We start from the raw sequence: 6,808 nt of genomic DNA, 5'->3' as shown, positions 1-6,808 counted from the left end.
TATATTGCTATCACGTCGGCGTCGTCGTCGTCGTCGTCGTCGTTGTCCGGCGTCCGAATACTTTTAGTTTTCGCACTCTAACTTTAGTAAAAGTGAATAGAAATCTATGAAATTTTAACACAAGGTTTATGACCATAAAAGGAAGGTTGGTATTGATTTTGGGAGTTTTGGTCCCAACATTTTAGGAATAAGGGGCCAAAAAGGGCCCAAATAAGCATTTTCTTGGTTTTCGCACCATAACTTTAGTTTAAGTTAATAGAAATCTATGAAATTTTGACACAAGGTTTATGACCACAAAAGAAAGATTGGGATTGATTTTGGGAGTTTTGGTTTCAATAGTTTAGGAATAAGAGGCCAATAAAGGGCCCAAATAAGCATTTTTCTTGGTTTTTGCACAATAACCTTAGGTTAAGTAAATAGAAATCTATGAAATTTAAACCCAATGTTTATGACCACAAAAGGAAGGTTGGTATTGATTTTGGGAGTTTAGGACCCAACAGTTTAGAAATTAGGGGCCAAAAAGGGACCCAAATAAGCATTTTTCTTGGTTTTCGCACTATAATGTTAGTATAAGTAAATACAAATCTATAAAATTTAAACACAAGGCTTATGACCATAAAAGGAAGGTTGGTATTGATTTTGGGAGTTTTGGTCCCAACAGTTTAGGAAAAAGGGGCCCAAAGGGTCCAAAATTAAACTTTGTTTGATTTCATCAAAATTGAATAATTGGGGTTCTTTGATATGCTGAATCTAACTGTATATGTAGATTCTCAACTTTTGGTCCCGTTTTCTAATTGGTCTACATTAAGGTCCAAAGGGTCCAAAATTAAACTTAGTTTGATTTTGACAAAAAATGAATCGGTTGGGTTCTTTGATATGTTGAATCTAAAAATGTACTTAGATTCTTGATTATTGAAGTTTTTTGGTCCAGTTTTCAAATTGGTCTACATTAAGGTCCAAAGGGTCCAAAATTAAACTTTGTTTGATTTCATCAAAAATTGAATCCTTGGGGTTCTTTGATATGCCAAATCTAACTGTGTATGTAGATTCTTCATTTTTGGTCCTGTTTTCAAATTTCAAATTCTACATTAAAGTCCAAAGGGTCCAAAATTAAACTAAGTTTGATTTTAACAAAAATTGAATTCTTGGGCCTCTTTGATATGCTGAATCTAAACATGTACTTAGATTTTTGATTATGGGCCCAGTTTTCAAGTTGGTCCAAATCAGGATCTAAAATTATTATATTAAGTATTGTGCAATAGCAAGTCTTTTCAATTGCACAGTATTGTGCAATGGCAAGAAATATCTAATTGCACAATATTGTGAAATAGCAAATTTTTTTTTAATTAGAGTTATCTTTCTTTGTCCAGAATAGTAAGCAAGAAATATCCTATTGCACAATATTGTGCAATAGCAAGAATTTTTTTTAATTGGAGTTATCTTTCTTTGTCCAGAATCAACTTAAATCTTTATTATATACAATATACAATGTATATACACTTTTTACTACCAACTGATAAATTTAAATAATCTTTACCATTCAGTGATAACAAGCAGTTTTTTTTACATCTTAATATTTTATGATGTATTTAAATGAGTAGTTATTGTTGCAAACTCCATTAGAAATTTGAATTGATATCAGTTTTGAAAAAGGGAAAGGGGGATGTGAAAAAAAGGGGGGGGGGTTAAATTTTTCTCATTTCAGATTTCATAAATAAAAAGAAAATTTCTTCAAACATTTTTTTGAGAGGATTAATATTCAACAGCATAGTGATTTGCTCAAAGGCAAAAAAAACCTTTTAAGTTCATTAGACCACATTCATTCTGTGTCAGAAACCTATGCTGTGTCAACTATTTAATTTTAGATTTAAAAAGTTTGAAGAAGAAATCTTTAATTGATTTGTAAAATCTTGGCATTTGTTTTGTGTAAAAAAAAACCATGTAATGTCAAAAATTTGATCACAATCCAAATTCAGAGCTGTATCATGCTTGAATGTTTTGTCCATACTTGCCCCAACTGTTCAGGGTTCGACCTCTGCGGTCGTATAAAGCTGCGCCCTGCGGAGCACCTGGTTATACATTTGAAACAATTTTCAAGGATATTATGCCATTTGCGTTTTTAAGGTTTTTTTTAACCTGATAATTTTATCTAAGACAGAAAAGGCACAACTATAAACTTCTTCAGGTTATTTAGGCCTTATATGGTCAGGTCTGAATAAACTTTAATAATAAAAAATTCAGATTGAAAAAGAAAATGGATCAGTTAACTTAAGTTGGAAATCTATATGTTTTTTTTTCAAGTGAAATCTTTGGGTTTTTTCATAGGAAATATATATTATTGATAATGACTGCAGAACAAAACATTTTTTAAATCAAATTTTTTGAAAAATTATAATTAGAAATGAATTCATGTTTTGCTCTCTAATTTTTTAGCTAAAGAGTCAAGTGAGCTTTTCTCATCACTTGTCGTCCATCTTCATATGTTAATTTACAATAATCTTCTCCTCTGAAACTAATGAGCTAAATTTAACCAAACTTTGCCTCAATTATCATTGAGGTATCTTGTTTTAAAAATGGGCGACCCCTCCTGTCGATCAACATGGCTGCAATGGCTTAAAATAGAGTATATGGGTATAATACTGATTTTGGCATATATCTCTAAAACTCAAGGATTTTGAGTAATCTGACATGGCGTTAAAATGTTCATCAGGTTAATATCTATCTGCCCTGACCTGGCCTATTAGACCAAGCAGACAACCTGTTGTTTACTACATTGGGGTTGCTGCCCCTGAATAAGTAATTTTAAGTTTTTGGTTATTATCTTGAATATTATTATAGATAGAAATAAAGTGTAAAGAGCAATAATGTTCAGCAAAGTTAGATCTACTAATAAGTCAACATTACCAAAATTGTCAATTAACCCTTTAAGGAGCTATTGCCCTTTAAAGTATTTTTTTTTTTTAACTTTTTGCATACATAACGTTATCATCTCTGAAACTACTGAGACAAATTAAACTAAATTTGGCCGAAATCATCATTAGGGAATCTAGTTTAAAAATTGTGTTTGGAATGACCCTGTCTGTCAACCAACATGGATGACATAGCTTAAAAAATAGAACACAGGGGTAAAATGCAGTTTACACAAAATGGTTAAATGTTGCATCCAGTTAGGTTACTGTTCTAATGTCTGGATTATTGCATAGAAAGAGTTAACCAAAACAGATAACTATTTGATAATAAGAGCAGTTTAATAGTAAAATTGATTCTGGCTAATTTTGGGTTTTATTTAGGTCTGTTCTACACTTCTTTTAAAAATGGACCTGTTTACACTGACAAAAAAGATCGATCTTTACTAAGATCGATCTTTAGTCCAGTGTAAACAGGTAAGATCGATCTTCAATCAGACTTAAAAAGTCTACCTCTAGAGGTGGTTTTAAAAAGATTGATTTTATTTGAATCAATCTTTTTTTTGGTGTAAACGCTTAGATATTTTTTCAGGTGTTTGTGATATTTAGATAGGAAAATAAAGGTCAGACCGGTTCTTTTTATGTTGTAATGTAAACGCACTGGATTAAATAAGATCGATCTCGATTGATCTTGCTTGTGCAATGTAAACTGTGACAAACTGGTCTTTTTAAGATCGATTCAAATACAGATCGATTCAATTTCATTGCCAGTGTATACAGGGTCTAAGTGTTGTTTCTTTTTCTGTACTGATGGAAAATATTTCATAAATTATTATTTTGTTATAATTTACAGTACTGTTTATCTATAACCAAGGGAGCGAAATTATGTAATTTCAAATAAACAAAACAGGGATTTCAGATTTATGTTATAATTTGCAGTTTATATGAGATAGAGAAGTATTTAGAAATGCATGGGGATTGCATGTATAGAAATTCCATTATTAGAGAAGTGTTTAGAAATGCATAGGGACTACATGTATAGAAATTCCAACACTAGAACTTTCCGTAACATATTAAATCTACGTCATTTACACTACACCAAGTCATGTGATCTCCTTCCTCTGACAAGCACTTCAAATAAGTGAAAAATTTACCTAATTAAAACCATTTTAATAACCAATGAACATATTAAGTATTATTTGGTAATTGATAAATGTAGACAAGAAGTTGGATTTAGTTCTGTAACATTTTTGTGATTTTATTTTTATAGGTTGGAAGTTCGACAGGAAGAAAAGTTTCATCTCTGAAAACACAGGTTTGCAATAATATATTTTATCTTTAAATCATAATTGAGGTATAGGCAATTAAGTATTTAGTCTGTCCAAAAGCTCAGTTTCTATATCACTGTCACAATTCATAAACTATTGACATTTCTTGGTGTCTGTCATCTCTGAACTTGTTGAAAATTCTCATTTTAGGAAACCACAGAAAGTTACAGATAAGGTAAATGGTGGGGTCTAAATTGAAATTGTTTTAATTTTTCATCCTTTGCCAAAATGTAGTTTAAATTATACTTTCTTTAATAATACATGCATAAGAAAGATTTTGGGTATCAGGGCTTTTTTCAAGCCATTGATTATTCAGAATTGCCCGACTTTATATACATCATACATGAAAAAAACCCAAAAACATGAACATTTTGTGTCAAAGGAAGAGAACAAGACGATAGAATTAAAAAAAAAAAAAAAAAAACACTCTTATAATGTGATTTCTGAAAATAAGATAAAAAAGGGGTTCACAGAACTCGTGTTCATGCTACAAAACAATACAGGTAAATATCTAACACATACCTCCACAAAAGTTACATGATCTGAGTTATCTCCCCTTATGTGACATTGTTGAAAAAAACTGAATCATTCAAAAAATATTCTGTATTTGCTAAAACAGTTTAAAATAAGAAAACACATATCATTTTCTTATTTAGATGAAAGGTCTTAAGGAATCATCTACCCTCAAAATTACAAGAATTTCTAAATAGACCAATGGTATTTTGCTATATAACAATCCAATATAGCAGAAGACACCCAATCTACCTTAATCCTGCCTGAGTTTTCCTTTAAATGTATAATTTATTAAAGAAGGAGGTGTGATAAGAGCTATATTTTTTATTGCTTCTAAATTTTCAAAAGGGAAAGTTCCTTAATCTTTTAAAAAATCTTGGTGGTTCTATATATATATATATATATATATTGATTTTATAAATTGTTAGTTTTGTGTCACTGTGAACATGTTGAAATTGTCAGAATTGACCATAAATATCCATTTTGCACAAATTGAAAAAAACTAGTTCTACTGGCCCATAGCCATACCCAACAAATATAAGCAAATAAATATTTTAGGTCAATGTAATTTGCCTGACAGCACTTAAAGTTACCCTTTGAATCAAAAGGTTGTGTATCGCTATGCTACAAGAATGTTTTCTATAGACTATTCCAAAAGTAAACCAAAGACATGCATAGTAAGGGAAATATGTGTTATTTTGGGACTTTTATAGCCGAATATTTCCGTACAATGCATATTGTTGCTTACATCCACTTCATTTGAACTAGTTGTCTCATTGGCAATTATACCACATCTCACCTTAGTGACCTCTCAGTAATTTTGTATCAGTATAAATTTGATATTAGAAGAAAAAAATAGAATTTAAAGGTTTTATGCTAATAAATCTGCTAAAAGTAAAACTTTTGGAAGTTTGAAATATAGAAAAAAAGTCTGACACAAATATGAAAAGAAGGATGTTAGAACTTAGAACCACGTCCTATCATTTAAGGAAGTTTGTTCACCTCTAAATGTCTTGGTTTTTTTGCCATTGGGTTGTTTTCTTATTGTATCTCTTTTTTTATTCAAATGTACATTCTGATTATAGAAGGTGTGGTTAATATGGTCTGTGTAACTGGAAAATGATGTCAAACTATATATAAACCAGAACTATAATTAAATTACAACTGATTTAATTGTTTGTACGAAAAATTGGAAACATTTTAAGAAATGCAGATTTATTTTCAGCATTCAGACTTTTGAAATTGAAATTGAAATTCTGGTTAATTTTGGCATAAAATTACAACTAAAAAGATAGTGATTTCATTAAATTATGCTGACAAGTGAAATCTTTAATTGATCTTAAAGCTAGATTGATTTAAAGTATATTTTTTTCTTAAGAAATTCTACTTTTAAAATTTGCACTGTAGAATCACCTAGTCAACTGTAAAAACAGCTGATTAAGGTAAACATTGGAAGAATGTCAAAAGAAAAATCCCTAATTCTATATTCAAACTGTAAAAACAAAGAAAATCCAAGTCATACTTGAGCTTGATCCAAAAATTTTACGTAAAAATGATTACATTCCTCAAATTTAGAAATAAGTTCCCCTAATGCAAAGCTTCAAGATTTTTTATTACGAGAGGGGAAAAAAGACTAGGCCAAGAGAAAAAATGGAATATAATTGAAAATTCCACAGACAATTGGATAATTTGGCAATTTGCATAATTTTAAGGGCAATTTAATAGCTTATCAATCATTGTTTCAGATCTTAAAATGTATTTACTTTTTCAAAATTTTATATTACTTAACTAATTTCAATAAATTTAGAAAATGAAAAGAATACAAATTCTAATTTTGCTTAGCCTGCAGGACAAATTCCTGTAGGTCTTCGTGATGAAATTCTTTAACCTAATATGATAAATCTTTAAAGTGGATTATCAGCTTAGACCATATTAAACAAATTCTTTGGTCAATCTTGAACAAAAGTCTCAGCCAAGTGTTGTGTAAACAAATGAATGTGGATTAAAAAGAGGCACACGGTCATTTCAACTTTTTAATGTGCAGGGTTGGACTTTCGATAA

Source organism: Mytilus galloprovincialis, chromosome 9 (genome assembly GCF_965363235.1).
Source record: "Mytilus galloprovincialis chromosome 9, xbMytGall1.hap1.1, whole genome shotgun sequence".
Classification (NCBI taxonomy): domain Eukaryota; kingdom Metazoa; phylum Mollusca; class Bivalvia; order Mytilida; family Mytilidae; genus Mytilus; species Mytilus galloprovincialis.
Note: the sequence above shows the minus strand (reverse complement) of the source record.